Raw genomic sequence first — 20,316 nt, 5'->3', positions numbered from 1 at the left:
GCAGGTCAAGGCTTGATTATGTATATGATTTGAATCAAGGCAAATCACATGTTTAATTGAAGAAGTGCTGTAACTGATAATAGCACTTTGTGTTACTTTGCATACTTTTGTGACAGAATAAAAATACTTTGTGTTAATTTCATCCAAAATACTCTTTTCCCGAAGACAACTATCCAGAGTATTAGAGAGAGCAATTTTACCAAAAATATGCAAAGGTCAAAAAAAGTTGGCTTAAAAAATAATAATTAAAAATAAGAACAGGCCCTCCCCTATGCAATAAAATATCTTTATCGTTTTCATTTCCAGTTGAGTTTCATAATCATGTAATTTTATATTGGGCAAGGGTAGGTATATCAGGCAAAACTTTCACAGATAGTTCCAAGCAGTTGACTTCATAGGACTACAAGAACCCTTTCTGAATCCAGGCCAGCAAAAACAGGCATTGGAAATTGTTTTTATGAACATGAATGTTAGCTAGTTAAACAGAGTCAGGGCAGTGTCTTATTAATTTTTCTTCAGAGCTTCTGTTATAAATGACTGCTTTATTGTGGCTACTATTATACTGGTTTGCAATACCAATTGCCCGCTTTTTTATTTCTTTAAAGAAATTGTATTTGTCAGCTCTCATCTGTTCATTGTAATCACTTTCCTCAGTATGCATACTATAGCTTCTTGGTGTTAATACCATGCATTCAGTTGTGTTGTCTTGTTTTCCGGGTTGTTTTTTTTCAAGTGCACATAGCTTTGGCTACACTACATTATATTTAGCAACATAATGACTATGTGCTCTGTGCAAGACCTGAGGACTCCCAAAGCAGTTCATTGTCTCCCTGATGTCATGTGATATAATTTTGTCTTTAAGTGAGGTTTTCCGTTGTCAGGGGGGAGACATGTATTACATCGATGTTGTTTAATTTATGTTTTTACGGGAGGCTGCTTTTCCTTTGAGTTTCAGGGAAACTAAAGAAAGCATGAGAGACTGAGATTGCAAGGCCGTTATTTTTTAATTTTTGAGTTTGTTCTAGAATTAGTCATTATTTTTAGAATAAGAGTAAAAATGATGTGGTTTTTTTCTTTAAGCAATCTTGTAATGATAACTTTAGAAAAGGCTGAGTTCTTTAAGGAAGTAAATAGGTGTTGGTTTGTAAAGCTGTACTTCTATCATTCCTTCCACCAAAGTATTGAGGAGATTTTAATGTACACCTTATCAATATGTTGATTTTAATCAGATTGTTCTGCAGAAATGACTGAGATTTTGGATGTCTGACTTTTTTTAAATCATAAAAATACATATTTTTATCTAGCTTATGTTCTTCACCGTTCCCCAGGTAAAAGATGTGGCTTAGTAGATATTCTACAGGTTATAACACGAGGAAGACTTGCTTCTAAAGTTTTTGGAAATGTGCTTCAATTTCCCCCTGTACAATGCAAATTAAAACACTAAGCTGAAAGCTTTTAAATGTAGATGAAGTCATGCTTCTTCATCTGAGGCTTTCTTCCCGGTTAGCAATAAGCCATGGTCTGGCCTTTAATAAGAGAAAAAACTTGTTTCATAATTTCTGGTAAATCTTACAAGTTGTTGTAATTTTGACACCAATGCAGTTAAATATTTTCAGAAGAAAGCCAGTCTGTCTGTGCCTTCCACGATTCGTGGCAACAACGTTTGGGTTTGTTAAAATGGATTTCTGGTCTTGGGGCAGCTATGCTTTGTTTTTTCTTTGCCTACAATTCTGCTTATTGATGTGTAGTTTTTATGAAGACATATGTTATAGCTGCTTTTATGGCACTCTTTATCTTTATTGATGTTTCTTTTTTTCTCCCCATCATAAAGAAAGTCAAAAGCCTTTGAAATTACAGCAGTAACATCATACCATAGCTGTTGTGTAATCTCTTGGCTTCATCTGAATCAGTCAGCACTTCCCAACAGAATGCAAACACTTATTTTAAAATTTGTTTTCCAGTATATTATTTACATATGTATATTTTAAATCATTAGTTTATACTAGGATGCAAACCTCCACAAAGGTGTCTCAACTGCAAGAGACTGTGTATAAGGCAAACTTCCTGATAAGTAAATTTATTATAAAATGAAGACTTTCAAGGGGTGGGGTGGGGTGTGTGAGTTCTGCTTATTACTCCACAAACTACCACAGAGTAATCATTTTTTTTATCTGTGCTTAAAATGCTGACTTGCTTTACAAGTCTTAATAAAAGTCATTTATTATGAATGGCGTTGCAAATTCTGGGTTAACTTGGGCAAAATTGCAAATGGATAACCAGATGTATTTAACTGTGATGCTGAGTAAACATATGCAGGTAAAATATTCTTTTAAAAATTAATCTGGAATAGTAGCATTGTTTGTGACCATGATTTCACAACTACTAAGCTGCTGAAAATTCTTCCGGGTGATATGGTGATATTGGCACTCATAAATGTTATGAAATCCTGTGTGAATTTAGTGACAGTAAATGGCATGAGAAATTTTTAACAAATTTACATTAGTTAATCCAGTCTCGATTCTTAAATTAACATTAATTTCTAGTTGAGCAATTTTAATTTGGCACTAAAATTCAGTTTTGTTTTATCATGAAACCTCAGTTTCAGAAAATTATTTTCTTAAATATTCTGTCATGCCTTGAATTTATATTCTTTTCATATCTAGATGTTCTTGGAAATCACCTATTAAAACATCAGTCTTGTGTAAAAAGTATTAATGCTTTCCATGACAGTAACTGTTCAAATGTGCAAGATGACAGTTATTAATTCTGTCTATTAATTTGTAATCTTGTAGCCATCCGCAACGTCTGAGATTATGATAAGAAGGTGCAGGACTTTTAGATGGGAGTAAAGAAGTAGCTATCCTATGAAATTGTTGGCGTGTTTTTGTTTGGGCTTTTTTGTTGGTTTTTTTCCTTGACTGCATATCCTGAAAAACAATTGTAAATGAGCGCTAACCTGACAAGACCACAATATTAAGGAGCTTTACTTGAAGTTAGCTTAAAAACTCTGTGTCCCAGAGTTCAGCTACTAGAAAACATGGCACAATGAATTGAGTGCTGGACTCTGATATGTCACCGTTTTTGAGATGCACTCTTCTTTCTTCTTCCTTTTTTCTAGATTTAACAACTATTTCAGTTATTCTTTGAAGTCAGTGTCTATTACTGTTGGCATTTCAATGGCATATAATTGCGCATGTAGCGTGACTGTTAATCCTCTTCTGTTCTGAATCTAAATGCATCAATAATTTAACTGGCTCACGGGGAATATGACTTGGGTTTTGTTGGTTAGTAGTTTGGGATTTTTTCATATTACTGTAGTGCATATTCATTCCCCCTCTCTGTCTCTCTCACCCTCTCTCCACACTGCCTGTAAAGTTGGAAATAAAGCAAGTAATTTCAGATGCAACACCAGAATTTGGAACTCTTCAAATTTACGTCAGCCAGGAAATTATGGTTTTGCAGATGGAAAGCTTTCAGAAGGAAATGGAAAGATGAACCACAAGAGATGTGGTATAGGGGTCAAAGCAAGAAGACTGAGGCAGAACTTCTCAGTTACTAACCCAGGTTCTGCTTTTGTCTCTTCATCTTTGACAACTAAAATTTTGTGCCTGAACTTCAGATTTATTAAAATGGAAAACCAGCATTAACCTACTGTAACAGATTATTTTGACAATTAATAGTAACCCAAAAAGCTTTTAATAGTATGGTAACTATGCAAAATAAACCGAGACAACTACTGCTTTTTATAATTTGTGATTTTTATAAATGACAGTGTTATTGAAATGATTGCATTTGATATTTGATATTGTATGATAAGTTTAATTGATGGGAGAGATCCTGTGTCTTGATGAACCTGAGTTTTGTCTTAAACATGTACTGTAAGCATTACTGCTACACCATTATTGCTTGACCACAGTTATTGAGCTGTTTTTACAATCACCGGTGTTACAAAACACTGGGTGCTACAGAGATAAACAGGTGGATGTGTTTGCATTGTCTGTTCGCAGTGTCAGTACCAGTAATTGTTACCATTGCTGCCTACTGCTAGGATTCAGCAAGTGAAAAATCGTAGCAAGAGTTCATTAAGCTCTTGAAAATTGTCTTTTAGAGCCGTGCCTGCCTTTCCTCCTCTTCCCTGTGGGAAGATCAGGCACAAACAAGGGAGTGCAGCTTGTCCAAGTTCTGGAAATTTCTGGTCGGTCTGCTACTACCACTGATTACCCCAGCCATGTGTGCGTGGCAAATGCTACTTAGTTATCACTGCCATGCTGTGTTTACTGTTGATGGAAGTGTAGTAGTTGGAGGGCTGTTTGTTTTTGCTATTTAATCTGCATCATTCTAGTGACTGAGGAGTTTGCAAAAGTTCTGATTCCCTGAATGAGTCAGTTGCTTCAGCTCTTTGTAAGTTTGTAACCCTTAAGTAATCTTTTTACACTTTTCAGTTTAATGATAATAATTGTTTTAGATTAAGAGAACCACCTGAGTTTTCTTTAAGCAATTTCAATAGGTAAATCCTGTCTATAATTTGATTGTGTTTTTTAATTCTGTATATAACATTGCGGTGTGTAGGTTCAAGGTGGACCTCTGTTTTATGGATGTCTTTTCTGGGGGGCAGTTGGCAAAATAGGTGCTTTTCTGGCATTTGATTCCCTTGGGGCAGTGCTAGTGCTGCTGTCTTGACCAGAACTGGGCATAATTGCAAGGATCCAATTCATACAAACTTTTTTTAACTTCAATTAGTTAATATTTTTGGTATGACAGAAAATGGCATTCAGCCAACAATAACACATCATGTTACTCAGAGGAGACTGGTTAGTCGTAAATGTCATTTTCCCATAACATTTACAGGAACTGGATGTTCTCTAAAACAGTTTTAACACACATTTTATATAGAAATAAATGTCTGGGCCCCCATTTTCATCTATGGGCAGAATAGGCACTGTGCCTATCTTGTATGCTAACCACGGCCTTATTTGTATATTATCTGTCATCAGCAGTAGTAAAATTTAGAACTTTCCATACTGCCATGCGCACCTCCTGTGTTGAACAGAAGGCATCCCCCTCGTTGCTGCCAGTCCTGGATGAGTTGCTCAGTCATACAGTGGCCACTTGCTTTTAGACAGGTGGAAGTTGGCTGCAAGCGTTAGTATGTTCTCCACATGCTCAATGCACATGACAAGAATTTATGTGCTGAAATTGTGATTAGAACCACATAGATTAAACATTGTAAGTTAAATAAAGGTACTTTAGTACTGAATGCAACTGTCTGGGAAGACTGGGAGTTTGCCATGGTTTGGAGGAACAGGGCTAGTTAAAAACAATTAGACGAACATTCCTCAGGAATGATGTAGGTGGTGTCACTGCTGTACAGGAGGATAAAATTCCATGAATTCTTGAGGGTCCTGTTTGTACCCGTAAAATCTTTATTATATGTATACATCTTAAGACAAAAGTAAGCCCTTTTTCTGGTGTGCTTTCTTACTGAAGTAGCTCTGTGTATGTGTATAATAAACTCTTGAGTGTTTGATGATGGGGCTTGGGTGGCACTCCATTCCTTTTTTTGACAGAAAACATGAACCTTAATTGTTACCACAAATTTAGCTTGAATTATTTAAATTTCCCTTGATGCAAGGTTGTATGAAGCCACGTAGTTGAGGATTTCAAAACAGGCAAAGTACTTTAATCAGATTTGCTGATAGAGTTGCAACTTTTTCTAGTAGCCAAGACTGGAAGTAATAAGAGCAGAAATAACACTAATGGCAGAGATTTCACTTTGAAGCTAAATATGGATCTTTTCCCCCTAGACTGGGTAATGTGAGGGTGTCCATTTTCTCTAAGATGGACTTGGCCAGTACTTCATTTAGGAGGACACAGGTGAAAGAAAGATTGTAGCAATGCATTGCAGCATGGTTAACTAGCTAAAGATGGCTTTGAAGCTACAAGTGATGCAGAATGCTGCTAGTTTCCTGTTTTGCAATATGTGACCTTCAGCAATTGTATTAAAACTATTTCTGATGGATTACAGATTGCTTTTGGACACAGTTCTAGGGACTTTGCTACCTGGAAGATACTTCACTTTCTTGCTATCTGTCCTAATCCTGCTAAATGTCTTGCTGTATGTCTCCTGTATCTGAATGTGTTGGGACTTGAAGTGTGGGATGCTTGGAAGTTGCATTTTCCTTTGTCTCAGTAGGACCTCGGGCCACATTGGCCTGGGAGTACTTGGTGAATCATCAAAAGGTGCAAAGTCAATGAATGTTTGTTTAAAGTGTGTTAATCCTTAGCATAGGTGCTCTTGTTCAGGATTTAAGTTTACATGGTTTCTCCAAACTGATCCTCTTCAAAGAGGACTAACGCGTTGTTTTAGACTACAGGATGGGAAGCTGTAGTGGAGAGCTAAAGATGGTAGTCTGAGAAATTTTTTTAATGGTTATAGTTCTAAGCAAGGTTTACTTCATCGATTTAATTTACATATTTAAATAACAGTTGAAATAACAAATAATAATTTAAGTAGTCTCTTCACCTGCAATGAATTAACTAAAGAACATCTTTTACTCTCAGATCTGTTGATTATGATGTGTTGAAGTCAGATCTTCCAGTTTCCTTTTTCTACAGCCTTGGTAGTTCACTGCGTTAAAGATCGAATACCCTGCTTAAGCATAAAAAAAAAATAGTCTGGTCCTTTAGTCATAAGTCCACTCAAAGTGCCAATAACAGTTTGTATCTAGAATCAGCGCCTTTTTTTTTTTTTTTTTTTTTGATAGCTGCTTGCATGTGTGTTCAGCAGCTGGAGTAACTGTTGCTTGCTTTGGAAAATAAATATTTTTCTATTTCTTAGGAAAAAACTAAATTGATAGGATGAAAAAGTGGATTTAACTAGTTTTAGTTATTCTGTGACCAGTGGTTTCTTAAACTCTTTTAAAATTGGTCTGAATAGGCTCCTAAAGCCAAGAGAGATACTTACTTTTCCCATCTTTAGTTGTTTCCCAGTTTTTTTCTCTGCCTTTCAAAAACTGTCATAGAAAAAAGTCTTTTTTTAGGAAAGAGGAGGGTCATGTGCATGTATGCTTCCCCTGCCCCTTCATACGAAGACTTTTAGACTCCAAGTGTTCCCTGTTCTTCTAACAACTGTTAATTCAGTTGAGCATTCTCTGCCTCATTATTGTACCCCAAATTGATTTATAACTCAGTATCGTTACGTGACTGAAGGGCATTTGGCTACGTGCCCTATTTGATCTCTTTTCTTGCCTCTTGGCTGATGATCTGTGATGTTTAGGTTATATTTTTCTATTTTCAGATGTCACTCAGAAAATGCAGGAGCTGTAACATGCTTTCACGTACAGTATGTTTCAGATGTAATACATTTTAGCTTTTATCATTAATTTATAATGTGGTTTAAAATGCTGAAAATAAAAAGACACAATTATCTCTAGACAGAACTTGCTAGTTGTTTGGTTAATTGCACTAGCAGAGATGATATGAGAGGGTCATTTACAGGTTATAAAATGTTACCTTGTCAAATTCTGATTCCCCCCACCCAGTTAATCCTGGTTGAAACAGGAGAATTTTGCTTTTTGCAAAGATGTTAGTATTCATCTAGACCTTTAAGCAGAGGATGGGAACAAAGCAAGGGCAAGCACTTTCCAAAGTGGCTGCTCATTAGTATACCATGTTACATTTTTCTTCCCTCCCCCTTTATAGGGGTTAGCAAAATATGTAAGCTTGAAGATTCTTGTCAGCTGTTTGCTGCTTTCCCAAAAGGCAATTGATATGTGCACCTCCTAGCACAAGCCTAAACAGTCTTCACTGGTTGGTGTTGTCCCTGCACCACCCTCATAGGCAGTCTATTTTATCTGTCTTGGATTGACCTATATTGAAGCTGTACTTGCTGACTTCACTTCAGAGGCTTTTTATTCCCCTGCTCTGCTTACACATATGCAAGCAAATGCACATACCCATTTATATGTTAGATATGTTTTTAGAAACCTTTATTTTAGGAGAAATTTTAAGCCTGCCAAGGTTCGTGGTGGCCTCTTCATTGAAGCCAAATCAGTATTTAATTTGGGAATGACATGGGCTGCTAGTGAAAAAGACTTTTCTCTTTATATGAAAGAGATTATGGTACTACTTTTGCAAGTTAAGAAAATGTTTCAGCTTTGAGCATTAACAAATTGCATTTTTTTTCCACCTTCCTACATCCAAGTTAGTATGTTCAGCATTGGATTTCAGATATTTAGGTCAAGGGTTAGATGTCCCAAATGTGGAGCTGTCGTAACCCCAGGTTCAAGTGACCGAAACTTAAAAAAAAGAAATTAGGCTCATATAAATCACTTTCCTCTTTTCTAGGTAGTGATCTGAAACAGAATGGCTCTACTGAGGTTGAGAATGTGCTTGACTGGGGGGAACATTTTGAAGTTGAAAACAAAACCAACTGTGGCATTTATTAGACTTCTTCTGAGAAACCTCTGTGTAACTAAGTAGAATAGAATCACTGGGAATGTGGTGGATGACATTAGTTTCGAGTAAGCCAAGCTTAATTGTAATAAAATTTTCTAATTTTCTTCATAATTTGACTTAATGACTGAAAGTTATGCAAATTTTATCAGAATATCGATTAAATCCATAACAAGTTGATGGAATTCAGTCAGCTTATACTTTCTCTAAGAAGGTTTTGTCCATGTGCTGAAATTCAATATATAATTAAAATGTGAGCTTTATGAGGGCATTACTTTCCATTTTTAAAGAGCTTTTTGTGTTTTTTCTCATGGTAGTAGCAGCATGCTGCTTCATTTTAGTTTTTAAAATTTTTCCTCTTTCTCTTATGCTCTCATTTCAGTAGTTGCTACGCAAACACTAGATAAGCTTTGTGTCACCGATAAAAGAGGACAAAGTTTGAAATCCACTCTCTGGAATGAATTTGAAAGGCATTGCTTTGAATATTAGGTTTAAGGAAGATCTTTAAGAACTCTAACCTATCATTTCTTTTAAGTGCAACTGTTGTGTTCCTTCCCAGGCCTTTGGAAGCCTATAAAGGACAATGAAATCTGGTTATGTGTTGTTTCACATCCCTGAAATGTATGCAAGATTAATGTTTTTCTTGTCAGAAGTATTTAGTTTTTTCCATCCACGTTTTCAGTCATGTTCACTGAAGCTTTGTGTACCCTACCTGAAGTAGGTAGAAGCTTCAAGTATGAGCAGTTAGGTCGTTGTGGGCTCTGGTTGCTCAGCTTCTGTGAACATGCAGTGTGAAGCAAAGTGGCTCAAGTTCTGCTTATTTACTACAGCAGCCGCTCTCTGGTGGTCATCCATAGGTCCCCTGCCCAGCTCAAGGCCGAAGTTAAGCAGTTCTGTTACATCATCGTGATGTGCATGGCGAGCTGTAGCAGAAAGGGTGACTTCTGCAACAGGCAAAAAGTATGTGTATTTATCAACTTGGATGACCAGGTTATAGGACTTCGAGTTGTGTTGAAATGTTGTCTAGCGAGCTTGGTTTGAACTTTCACCCCCAAGCTTATTAAAGAAGGCTGCTGGATGTTTGCTCAGCTAGCATTCATTTATTGTGTGAATATTCACCTCTTCACTGTCACCTCAGTTCTGTTGTTCTGGTGAGGAGGCAGTGCTTTGGGAGGTGTTGTTTTTGTACTGTTTTTAACTGGAGGCTACGGGCTGCCACAGAAAATATTCAAATATATTTTCCTTGAATTTGTGAACGCTTGAGGAACGTGAGTTGTGAATGCCTGAGTGTGCTCCATTGGTCCATCAGCGTGAGTGCTGTTATTGGACCTTCCAGAAACAACATGGTGCCCTGGACATGCAATCAAAGTGATTTTTGTCCTGCTGACAGAAAATGCAGCAAACCTCAAAATCAGCATAACATACTGAGAGGTGTTAAGACTCAAAATGTCCATTACTTCACTTAAATCACAAGGCTGGGTGCTATATTTAGAATTTTTCAGCAATGCCTCTTACCCTCTTGGAACTGAGTAATACAGTTTAGTGAATGGTTGAACTAACCAAGCTTTCAACTTCAAAAAAAGCTCAATATAAACTTCAGGATGCCATGGCAGAATCCATTCAATATGAGAAAAACAAACCTAAGCAATTAAAAATAATTTATTTTTATTGGTGAGGCATAGTTTCTAAGCTCAAATCAACTTGATGACAGGCTAAAGTATTAAGGGGAACTATTAATGAGTCAGAACTAAAAATTTATAGGATGCTTTTTACAGATACGTCTTCCTACATTGTAAACTCCTTAGGATTCTTTGACTTAAATATTTTAATTGCTTCTTTAATGAACAGTGTTCAGGTACTACCACACCCAGAATTTGAGAGAAGCTGTTTGCAGGAGAGGTCCAGGGAAATAGTGGCTGCTCACTTACCCATGCCAAACTACACATGGTAAAGAATTTTTCCTGAAGAAAAATGCCAGTCTTTTAAGAACTGCCACAGAGGGAAAACTCACTGGGAGTAAAACCAGACTTTTTTTATCCCATGACTATGGCAAATGTGATAATTTATCACAGTATCAGGTAAATAATATGAAACTGCTTTTACTTAGCAAAAATCAAGCAATAATTTGATTTTACTAATACTGATAGGGAAAATAAAATAAGCGTAAGTTACATCCCTTCGTCTTCTGGGTCAAATCTCTAAAAATTGGACTGTCAGAAGTTACATGGTATTTGTCAGTGGAGGGAAGGGAAGTGACGGGGAAGGAACAAAGGGTCAATGTAGTTTGATAGGAAGCTGAATTTCATTTCTGGAGGATATGCTTGTTCTTAAAATGCTTTCTTTTTACATTGGATGTTGTAGAAAGTTACTATAACAATTTAAGTGAAGAAATACAGTTGTTGAAGACTGAATTATGTGATAATTTTTTTCTTTTACTGTCTTACTGTTAAGTGATGCAAGCTAATGTTTTAATTGCTTAAAATGAGATAATCTCAATACATATTAAGAAATCTGATAAAACAAAGGAGTGTAATGCTGAGGGTGGGGGGAAACAACAGTGAGATTTTTTAATCATTATACCTCAGTCTAATTATTTTTGACTTTTGCCAGTATAAATGAGAGCAATATTGGTCCTGTAAGTATTAAGTGAGGAATGTTTTCCCTTTCGATCTAAGACAGACTATGGGAAATAGAGTTCTGGCTTTTGATAGATATTATGATCCATATTAGGCTAGCAGCATTCACAGTACAGATGGCACTTTGGATATTGCTAAAGCAGGCATTAATGATAAATGTTACCCTCTGTTGGATTTGGAGGAGCTGAAATAGTTTTTCTAGTTACTGCCTTTATCAAATATATGCTTATTCTGTAGAAATGTGTAGCATTTCTATGAATATTTTTTCTTCATCATATTATAGTACTTTGACTTCAGCTTATCCTTTCTACTCGGACACATTTTTTGAGGTCTGTTACTTAATTTTGGTTCATAACATATCTTTTACATAACATAGCTAACTTTTCCACTTTCTAACTTGACAATGTATTTATTATTAAATCAACTGGATATAGAATATGTAGGAAACCAAATAATCATTTATCAGGAAGGAGATCTAAAAATGCTAGGACATAGGTTGCAAGCCTGCAGATACGACAGAATAATGAGCAGAAGACGTAAGGAGCTTAGGATACTGATCTGGGGTATTGGTTTTCTACTATAAACTTATATTTGTTCTGGTTGCTAGGATTCTTTTCATTCTATATTTACTATACAGTGCCCTCTTCCCTGATTCTATAGCCAGGCAGACTAAAGGCATCAACAGAAGTGCAAACTTTGTTCGTTACAAGAAAAATTATCTTGGAAACATGGATGTGACCTTTATCTAAATGCCAAGGTTAATAATACAGAAATACCTGCATTAGCTTTGAAATTAAATGTCTGTCTATATATTTATGTTTTTAGAAGCATGTGGAAAATAAGTACTTAATATTGTCTTGGTGTTTAAAGCAAAAAAAAGTCACAGAAATGTTCACATGTGATATTTTGACTCAATTTCTAAATCCATGTATGCTTGATAGTACAGAAATGCATATGATTGTATCAGCTTTGATTTTTATTAAGTATATACTTGAACAAGGATTTTGCAGGATTTAAAACATCAAATGAAGGGGAAAACCCCAACCCCTTTCTGCTGTCCTAACATTTAATGTCAATTTAATTTCATATTAAAGAAAATGAAAACATACAAAAAACCATGTTCTGCTTTTAAGAAGAGTTTGAGTTTAAAGATTTTAAGGAGTCTAACTCTTCTAACATTTTAAATTACACACAAGGCTCTGGAGACCAATGCTTAGTAGTCTGAATGTGCAAGTAGGACAGTACAATTGACTTAATTGCAGTGTTCCTATAAACAAGGATTTGACAGGGTTTGGTCCTTAAATCAAGGGGGAGGACAGTGTAGTTTTGTATGCTATGCAGATGTGAATTATAAACACACTAAGGCCTGATCTTTCAAGGTGTTTAGTGCCTCATCAGAACTGCTTTCCATTCTGTTTTCTGGAGTTAATAACTGCAAATACTATTCTGCATCTTGTAGAATAAGCCTCGAAGAGACCAGTGGGTTTTCTGATTTTGAAAGCCTCGTCATTTGTTTGACCGGGATTTAAAGTTTTTTCATCAAAATCTGACAGTTCTGTCCTCTTGTGATTTGACACTTGCACACAAGACACGGAAGAGGGAAGCAGTGTGTAGGAGTTGAAAAGTTTGTTAGTAATTAAACTAGTTACAATTGTTTCTTTCAGACATAGCATAATCTTATTGCAAAGTAATGTTTGTGGCAATTTATACATTCCTCTGTAAACTGCAATAAAAGTTGTTCAAAAGTATAGTAAATGCTTAGAGACATGTGTGCATACATGTCTACTAATACATAGCATATGCATATAAATACAGCATAAAGAGAGGCAGTAGCTCTACCTAATATCTTACAATACAGTTGGACTCTTTCCACAGCTTTAAATGCAGTCGTGATTTTATCCGACCATTTGGAAAGTGTATGTAATTCATGACTACCTCCTTTAACATTAAATTAATTCCTCATCTGTTGGCTCTGCAGGAATTGTTTAAAATACAATTTTAACGCTTGAAATATTTATCCTACTTCTGAGTAACTAGGCATCTTCTGGATCTCCTGGTGCTGTTTTGGGGTATTTCATTCTTTCTCAGTCCTCCCCCTTTTTTTGGAAGGGACTTTTAAAAAAGAAGTATCTCACTAGGAAAAAGCAAGAAGTGCCAGTGCTTGCCAGAAGTAGTTTGCTTCCCACCCTCTCCCTTACCTTGCACTCCTGGACTATAGAACTCCTGGGTCAGCTATTGCTCCATGGTGTGAGGCGTTCAGCTGTAGCATCAGAGATGTGAGCATTCCAGCAGTCCCACTAAACAATGAGAGATAGGCTCTTTGCATGCCCCAAGCCTATGGAGCATTACGTCATTGCCTTGCCATATAAGGCACTCTGTGTTGTGCAGACTCGTCGTGTCTGACTGGTGTACTTTAGTGATAGCCAGAACTTAGAAAGCTTATTAATGTGTTCTGGCTCCAGCTGACGCTCAGGACTGTGTGAAATATTTCATTTGTCTACTAGTTCATGGCCAAGAAGAATGTGCGGAAGGTTTGGGTTAGGGCAGTTCCTTTCTATTATTGATAATAAAGTCGTTAGAAGTTGCTAGCTGATTAGTTATAATGTTTTCCACTTAATCTTGCAGCCTAGAATTTGAGAAAGGAAAAATTAAATTGAAGGTCATCTTCTTTAATTAGTTGTTCTAAGGAAGCTTTTTCTTTTTTTCTTTCTTTTTTTAATTTGACAAATATGTGAATTTAACTGAACTCCTCAGAGGGTGATATGAACTTCGAGCCTTCCTTTTTTTTTCCCCCCTCTTTTTTTCTCCCCCCTTTTTTTTCCTTCTGTAAAGAGTCGGGGTCCTCAGAGGATAGTATTTTATTTCCTGATGATGTAACTACAAAACAATTCTCTAAGTGATGATGGGAAGGCCAGATGAAATCTGATTTTTTTTTTTTTTTTTCTCTTCAATGTTTTTCCTACAAAACCCTTTCCTTTTCATATGTTTGTGTTTCAGCTAACACAATTAAGCAGTCCAACCAACTATTTTTAGTAAGAAGGTTTTAAAGAAATGAGTCGTTTGTTTTAATATTTAGGAAAGAGGCAGGAAGCCAAAAAGTAGGATTTAGATTGAAGAGCTTAAAATGTATCTCTTGTATTCCCTGTCCTTCAGTGTACACCCTGAATTAACATTGAGAACACAAGGAAGAAATACTTGAAATAGCCACAAAACTTGTTGTTGAAATTCCAGTAGGGGTTAACAGGAATTAATGAAACTCCTTTTGTATTAATGGGTAAATTAGACCGTTGAAAGGTGTTCTACACTATTTTGTGTGGCACTGTTAAAGTAGGTGCACCCACAACTCATTTATTGGCAGCATTTGAATTTTAGTCTTCAGATAAACTTCAGTATAGCTTAAGCTGTTCTACTGTCTGCTTTTTGTGTGTTTTATCATACTTGAGCATAATGGTAATGTAAGGCAATTTACTTATTTGGGGGTATGAAGACAAATGGTGATTAAAGTGTTTGCATTTCATTAAAAAGACAGACATCTCTTATCTACCTTGCACATGTTTACCCTGAGTGTAGTCTGAAAAAGGTACTTTAGTCAGAAAATTTCAGCCAGCCCTTTGCACTGCGACTGGCTAAAGACTTATTCAGAAGCGTTCTGCTTGTGTGTATGGATAATCCTACTATATCCGCTTGGAAGTTTCTGAGGAAGTTCAGATTTGGGTGCTTGATCAGAAAACTTCCAAATCTATTTAATAGTGCAATACCTGTATACTGACCTTTCCAAAATGGTTTTGGAGATAATGAAATGTCTTATTTGAATATTCCAGTGGACAAACCAGGATAATATTTTATTTCCTATTCTAGGGAGATCTAATAATGAAATCCATACAAAAAATATTCTGTCCTTTAACTAAAATTGGACTGTTCAGTTGCTTGGCTAATGTTTTTGGGAACTAGCATTTTATACAGTTTTTCCCAAAAGTATTGTGCCAATGGGGATCACTTGAATTACGTAAAAGCTCATAGAGGTGACCTTGGTATGGGGAACATGAAGTTGACTTCAGCTACAAATTCACCCCTTCTGCTGGGACTGTGTTTAAAAAGACAGGTGCAGATCCAGGGTACTGGCTTAGAGCAGGCTTTATGAGGATGCTGTATCCAGTTAAGATTTGCAGGGGGTGTCAGGTAAATAGATCTGGGAAAGGTAGCTAGGAGTTAAATGTGCATGTGTTCTTATTTACGTGTGTGTGTGTGTGTGTGTGTGTGCAAGCATACAAACGCTTAGAGTGAAAACTACTGTTTCTGTGTTTTTCTTTGTTAATTTTTTTTCTTTCCTTCCGTTTGCAACTTTTTTCCCCCTACATATTTTCCTTCACCTGCAAACCCACTATCTCTCTAATCTATCTTGATATGAAAATTGCCTGCATTTTTGTCCTCCCACATGAAACCGTTGTAGACTAGACACAGCTTTGAAGAAGATGACTTCTCAAAAGCTCGGAATCAAAAATCTATCCTTAACAGTCCAGATCTGTTCTGGAGTTACTAGGATCACAGCTCAGACAGTGCTGGTGATAAGTTTATTGGTGTTCTGGGGGCAGGCTGGAGCAGGTAATAGGGAATGCAAATCCTCCTGTTTATAAGCCTGTGTTTACATCTGGAGATGGCCAAAGTATGAACTTCTAGTTTTTTAATTAATTCTCCTCTGCAATACAAAAGTGCACATCTCTGACCTTCTACGAAACAGCTTTATCAAAGAGTATCAGCTGAATGTGTAATGACCTGACTTCCTTCTCTTGTATTGTCACAACTTAATAAAGGACAGAGTACAGTGTTATTCCAAGCCCTGTTAAGGAACTATATAATTAAATATTCCAAGTTTTGGATTACTATAACATTATTTATATCTACTGAGAAGGCTTCCTTTACTGCTTTTTTACAAAGTGTCTTCCAGTATGTAAGTAGAATCCTGGCACACTGGTGAACTTCACTGAAGGGGGGAAAAAAAGCACATATACCTGTCTCATTCTCCATTGGTCCCTGAAAATGAATTTGGTTTCCTTAGTTACTAGACATAGTTTTTTTCAGAATTGGTGCATTTGCAAGTATTGTGACAGCAATAGGAACTGTGGATTTGTAGACACTAGAGACCAGATGAAAACCATATTAGATCATTTGGTGCATCCCCTGACAACCCAGGGCTGCTCCCTGCAGCCTGCTTGCAGCGGCTTTAATCTAGTCTCTCTGCTTATCGTTTCGTATCATTATTTGTGCCCACATTTTCTCAGGATTTTACTTGGAAAAAAAATAGAAACTGGAAAGATGGAAGAGTGTAGTAGACAGAAAAGATACAAATAAGCTAAAAGATGTTGAGGGTCTTGTTTAGACTTTATCTTAAACTATCTGAATTCCTCCCATTACTTTCATGGTTAAACTACTCTTTCCTTTTTCTTCCCATGGCAATTCACAGCAGCAGTTCCAGTGTCCTTAAACCCATAACCTATCTATTGCAGCATTTGACCCCTTCCTTTTGCCGTTTTGTATCTAAGATAAATAAAGGAAATTAGAACTTGGGCCTCAGTTCAACAAAGCACTTAAAACATAGTCCTGTGTATTTTTGTTGAAAAAAGAAAGGACTTCAGCATAAGCCTGATTTTAATGATATATTGAAATACTTGGCTTAATCAGACTCTTGGTCATATTTACTTCATGTAGATATTATTGAAGCTCATGCTTTGGACATTCTCCTTGGGGTCTAAATCTTCAGGTTATTTTAATATTCCAAAAATAGACATCTACAGAAGTACAAATACTGTCAAAGCTTTTATTAGCATTTTATATAAAACTGTTTGCTTTTTTGGAGGTGGTCTGCTTAAGCTTTGCAAGTGATACTGCTGAACTGAAACACATGCAAGATTGACAAGTTGAATTTTAATGACTTGCATAAATGGGATCTGATGTTTAATGTTTTAATAACTCATGTGACTTCAAGGATTTCTCTCCAATGTATGCTTAGCCTTGTCTCTGAAGTCTGTGGGAGCTTTGACATTAACTCACTCTTTAATTATTTCTTGGATTGATAGCATCCTTCAAAAATTTTCTATTCAATTTGTCTTTATTACTTCTGCTAACATTGTGGTTGACGCTCTCTTAGATTTCATCAGTAAAGAGTGTTTTCATGTTTTATATCCTAATGCATAGATTAATTTCTGAATATTACAAAGAGAAATATGGAGGCTCTTATGGCTAAGTGACAGTCTGAAATGCACTGACAACTAATAAATTGCATGTGGAAGGCAAGGGGGAGAAGCAGGGGAAAGTTCTAAAGATAACATTCTTTAGAGTCATGTGTCTTACTATGGACCGTGAATGGAAAGAGATTCATATCTTCATTACTGTGTGTTTTTAATTTTTTTTGGCAGCAGGAAGAAATATTTTCCCAAACTCTCCTATTGTTTGCAGATTCAATTTTTTTTCTCCCTTTTTTGGCAGATACAAATAAAATTCCTAGCCAAATATTAGGGATAATTAGATCCCTTTTTGTTAGGCGCCACCTTGAGAAGTTGATGACTGCATCTCTTTACTACTACCGACTTCTCTCCTAAGGAGAACTGGTAAGTGCTGCGTATCTACTTGTGAGATGGTTTCTTCTTGTATATGGGACCAAGATATTTTTTTAATGAAAAAGACATCTTTTGTGCAGCAGAGCTTACCAAGAGCAAAGATTAGTAGAATTTAATTTGTATCCCTTCCCCTAGTCTATATAAATCATATATAGCCAAGTAATCTTTTCTTCATAATGAAATGAGGTAACCTTCTTTAATCTATGAAAACTCTGCACAACAGTGTATTTAAAGCAGCAGTTTGGGCTTGAAGGTTTGTTTTGTGGTGTTCTGTACTAAGATTTTTTTATTCTCCCCCTCGCCCACTGCAAGTAAGCCTGGGCTATTTCTGGAAGCATGACAGCCGTTTCGGTATTAATGAAATAGCACAAGTGAGTTGTAATCATGTGAAGAGTGTTGTGGTGAGGTACCTTGGAAGGTACTAAGTTCCACATCTATGAACATGCTTGGAAAGTAGAACGTATTTTAAATGCCTGTCTCTAGTCATTAGACCTCAGAAAAAATATGTGACACTGTGTAATTAGTTGCCTGCTTTTCTTCATCCATCTCATTTGAAATCCAGTCAAAGCAAGATCCTTCGTGTAGAACTACAGAAAAATGGTGTGACTGAAACGTTTTGACCTTCAAATCTGACTCCACCTGAATCCCTGTCTCAGCTCTTTAGTACGTGTTAACCTAAGCCGTGAATTCAGTCATTTTGTTCAAAATGATTTAACCTCTTTCTGAGCTGTTGAATTTTTATTTGAATAATAAACACACAGATTTGAGTGAACTTGACTCAACTTTTTGCATAGACATGAACTGAACATGGTGTCAGTGGAACATGCTCCTTTCAAATCTTTGATACAGATGAGGGGAAGAATCAAGTTGCAAAGTCTTTCAGTTCCTCCATATCACTGATCATCTCTTCCCTTCTGCTTCTCCTTTCATGTCTATTGTTTCTTTACTTGTTGCTGGGTGATGCTATTCCACAAATACCTCAGAGTACAAAGCCGAGCACACAGGTAGAAGGGATTTGGAATTCAGAGCATTTCTTACAGGTTGCAAGTTTTACAGGAGTCACTTGAGGCCATGGTCTGCCTTGAGAGCACAAGCTTGAGGCATACCCTTAAGTGAATGCGGGACTTGAATGCAGCTTAGGAACTGTAAGAACGCTTGTTGGAGCCATTGATATTATGCATATAGAAGTACAAAGTTGTCATACTTTTTTATTTTTTAGTGGTTAAGTAGAGAGAATCCAGGATCAAAATGTATTGTGAGTCTTCCATTTCATTGTTATAATTCTCTTGAGTAGGATTCTCTTGCCTCCTACAGATTAACCCAGTGAAAACGTAGCTGTTAGAGCTTATCTGAAAGGTAGTAAGGTTGTAAAAGAATGACTATGGATGCTAAGGAAGGCAAACTTGGCAAGGAGAGAAAGTATTTTTGTTGGGCTGCCTGCAATAGCCGAGTAAAACACAAACATGCTCTTGGGCCCACAGGCCCTTCTTTGCGTCTCTAGATGCTGACATTTATGTTATGAAACCTACATAATAAGAGACAGTTTCTCTACTGTGGTAATTTTTTTTTCCCTTTCTGGATTCCTGCCAAAAAACCCACCCAAAACCCACCAGTTTAAAAGGCTTTCCTTAATCTTTACAATTTCAGTGGCCATACACTAGTCCCTGTTTAAAGCACAGTACTGCGAAGTTATTGGTGATTTCAATACTTGAACAAGGAATCTGTATTGAAATAATGCAGAAGCAAATGTATCCCATACAGACCATTTTAGATTGTGAATTCCTAGGGATGTAATGTAACTTGTAAAACTTTGATCCCTTTGGGATTCAGAATTGCTGAGCTATCTGATAAATTCATAGTTCAGAAATGTGACTTAGTTGTGTGGTTCAATTCTCTAGTCTGGAAAAGCATTTACAGAATTTCTTGATCTCCTAGTGTGCAGTCCCATGTAGTTCTTTGTGTTAGTATTTCCCACAGCAGGTACTGTTCAAGGAGTCTCTTGGGCTTGGGGAAATGTATTTAGCAGATTCAGACACTCCATAGCTGCTGTCTGCAACAAAAAATTCACAAAACCTTTGAGTGAGGAAGGGGAATAAATACAAAAAGGTATTAATTTGGCTTTTTCGTGGCAGCCTGCATGAGATATGTCAGCGTTAAGAACTGTTACCTTAAACTTGGCAATGCGAAAGTTGTGTCATTATCTGGGAACACTTTTATTGATCTCATGTCTCTGGATGTTATGTCAATAGGATGGACTTTCTTAGTAAGTCTTTCAGGAGATGAATTAAATGTTTGAATAACCTATGGATTGGTTTATGCTTGAAAATTGTACTCAGGCACAAAGCAGTGATTTAAGGAAGTTCTCTTCCAGCACCTAAAGGAAAGACAAAAATTCCTTTTTAGTCCCTAAATCCTATACTCTTTAAACAGTCTTCCCTGCAACCTTCCCCAGTGCTTTATGGTCTGCTTTATTTTGTGGGGTTGTTTTAGTTGTTGATTACTTTTAATCTGTTTTTGTTCAGTTATCTATTTTTAGTTCTAAGGATGAAGTTTCTGTTCCTTTTAATGTTGTCTCCCCTTGGTACTATGGTTGAAAGCACTCTGACAGAGCG

General features: G+C 36.5%; 2 protein-coding genes across 10 annotated transcripts in view; one reads left to right on the top strand and one right to left on the bottom strand.

The window, feature by feature from the left end:
- The window catches only part of CMSS1 (cms1 ribosomal small subunit homolog), a 243,920-nt gene that overhangs the window by 25,460 nt on the left and 198,144 nt on the right, over positions 1-20,316 (top strand). The window lies entirely within an intron of this gene.
- FILIP1L (filamin A interacting protein 1 like) overlaps positions 1-20,316 on the bottom strand; it is a 208,020-nt gene that overhangs the window by 21,902 nt on the left and 165,802 nt on the right. For 2 of the 7 annotated variants that reach the window (XM_075766385.1, XM_075766396.1), the window contains exon 1: positions 13,289-13,445. The exons of 4 other annotated variants lie outside the window; for them this stretch is intronic. The gene's annotated coding sequence lies outside the window, so the exon portion shown is untranslated. Of the gene's footprint in view, positions 1-6,964; positions 7,014-13,288; positions 13,446-20,316 lie in introns of those variants that run through there. One more of the 7 variants, XM_075766390.1, reaches the window with a different exon arrangement.

This window comes from Balearica regulorum, chromosome 1, assembly GCF_011004875.1.
Source record: "Balearica regulorum gibbericeps isolate bBalReg1 chromosome 1, bBalReg1.pri, whole genome shotgun sequence".
NCBI lineage: Eukaryota > Metazoa > Chordata > Aves > Gruiformes > Gruidae > Balearica > Balearica regulorum.
This window is presented reverse-complemented; position numbering and strand designations above follow the sequence as displayed.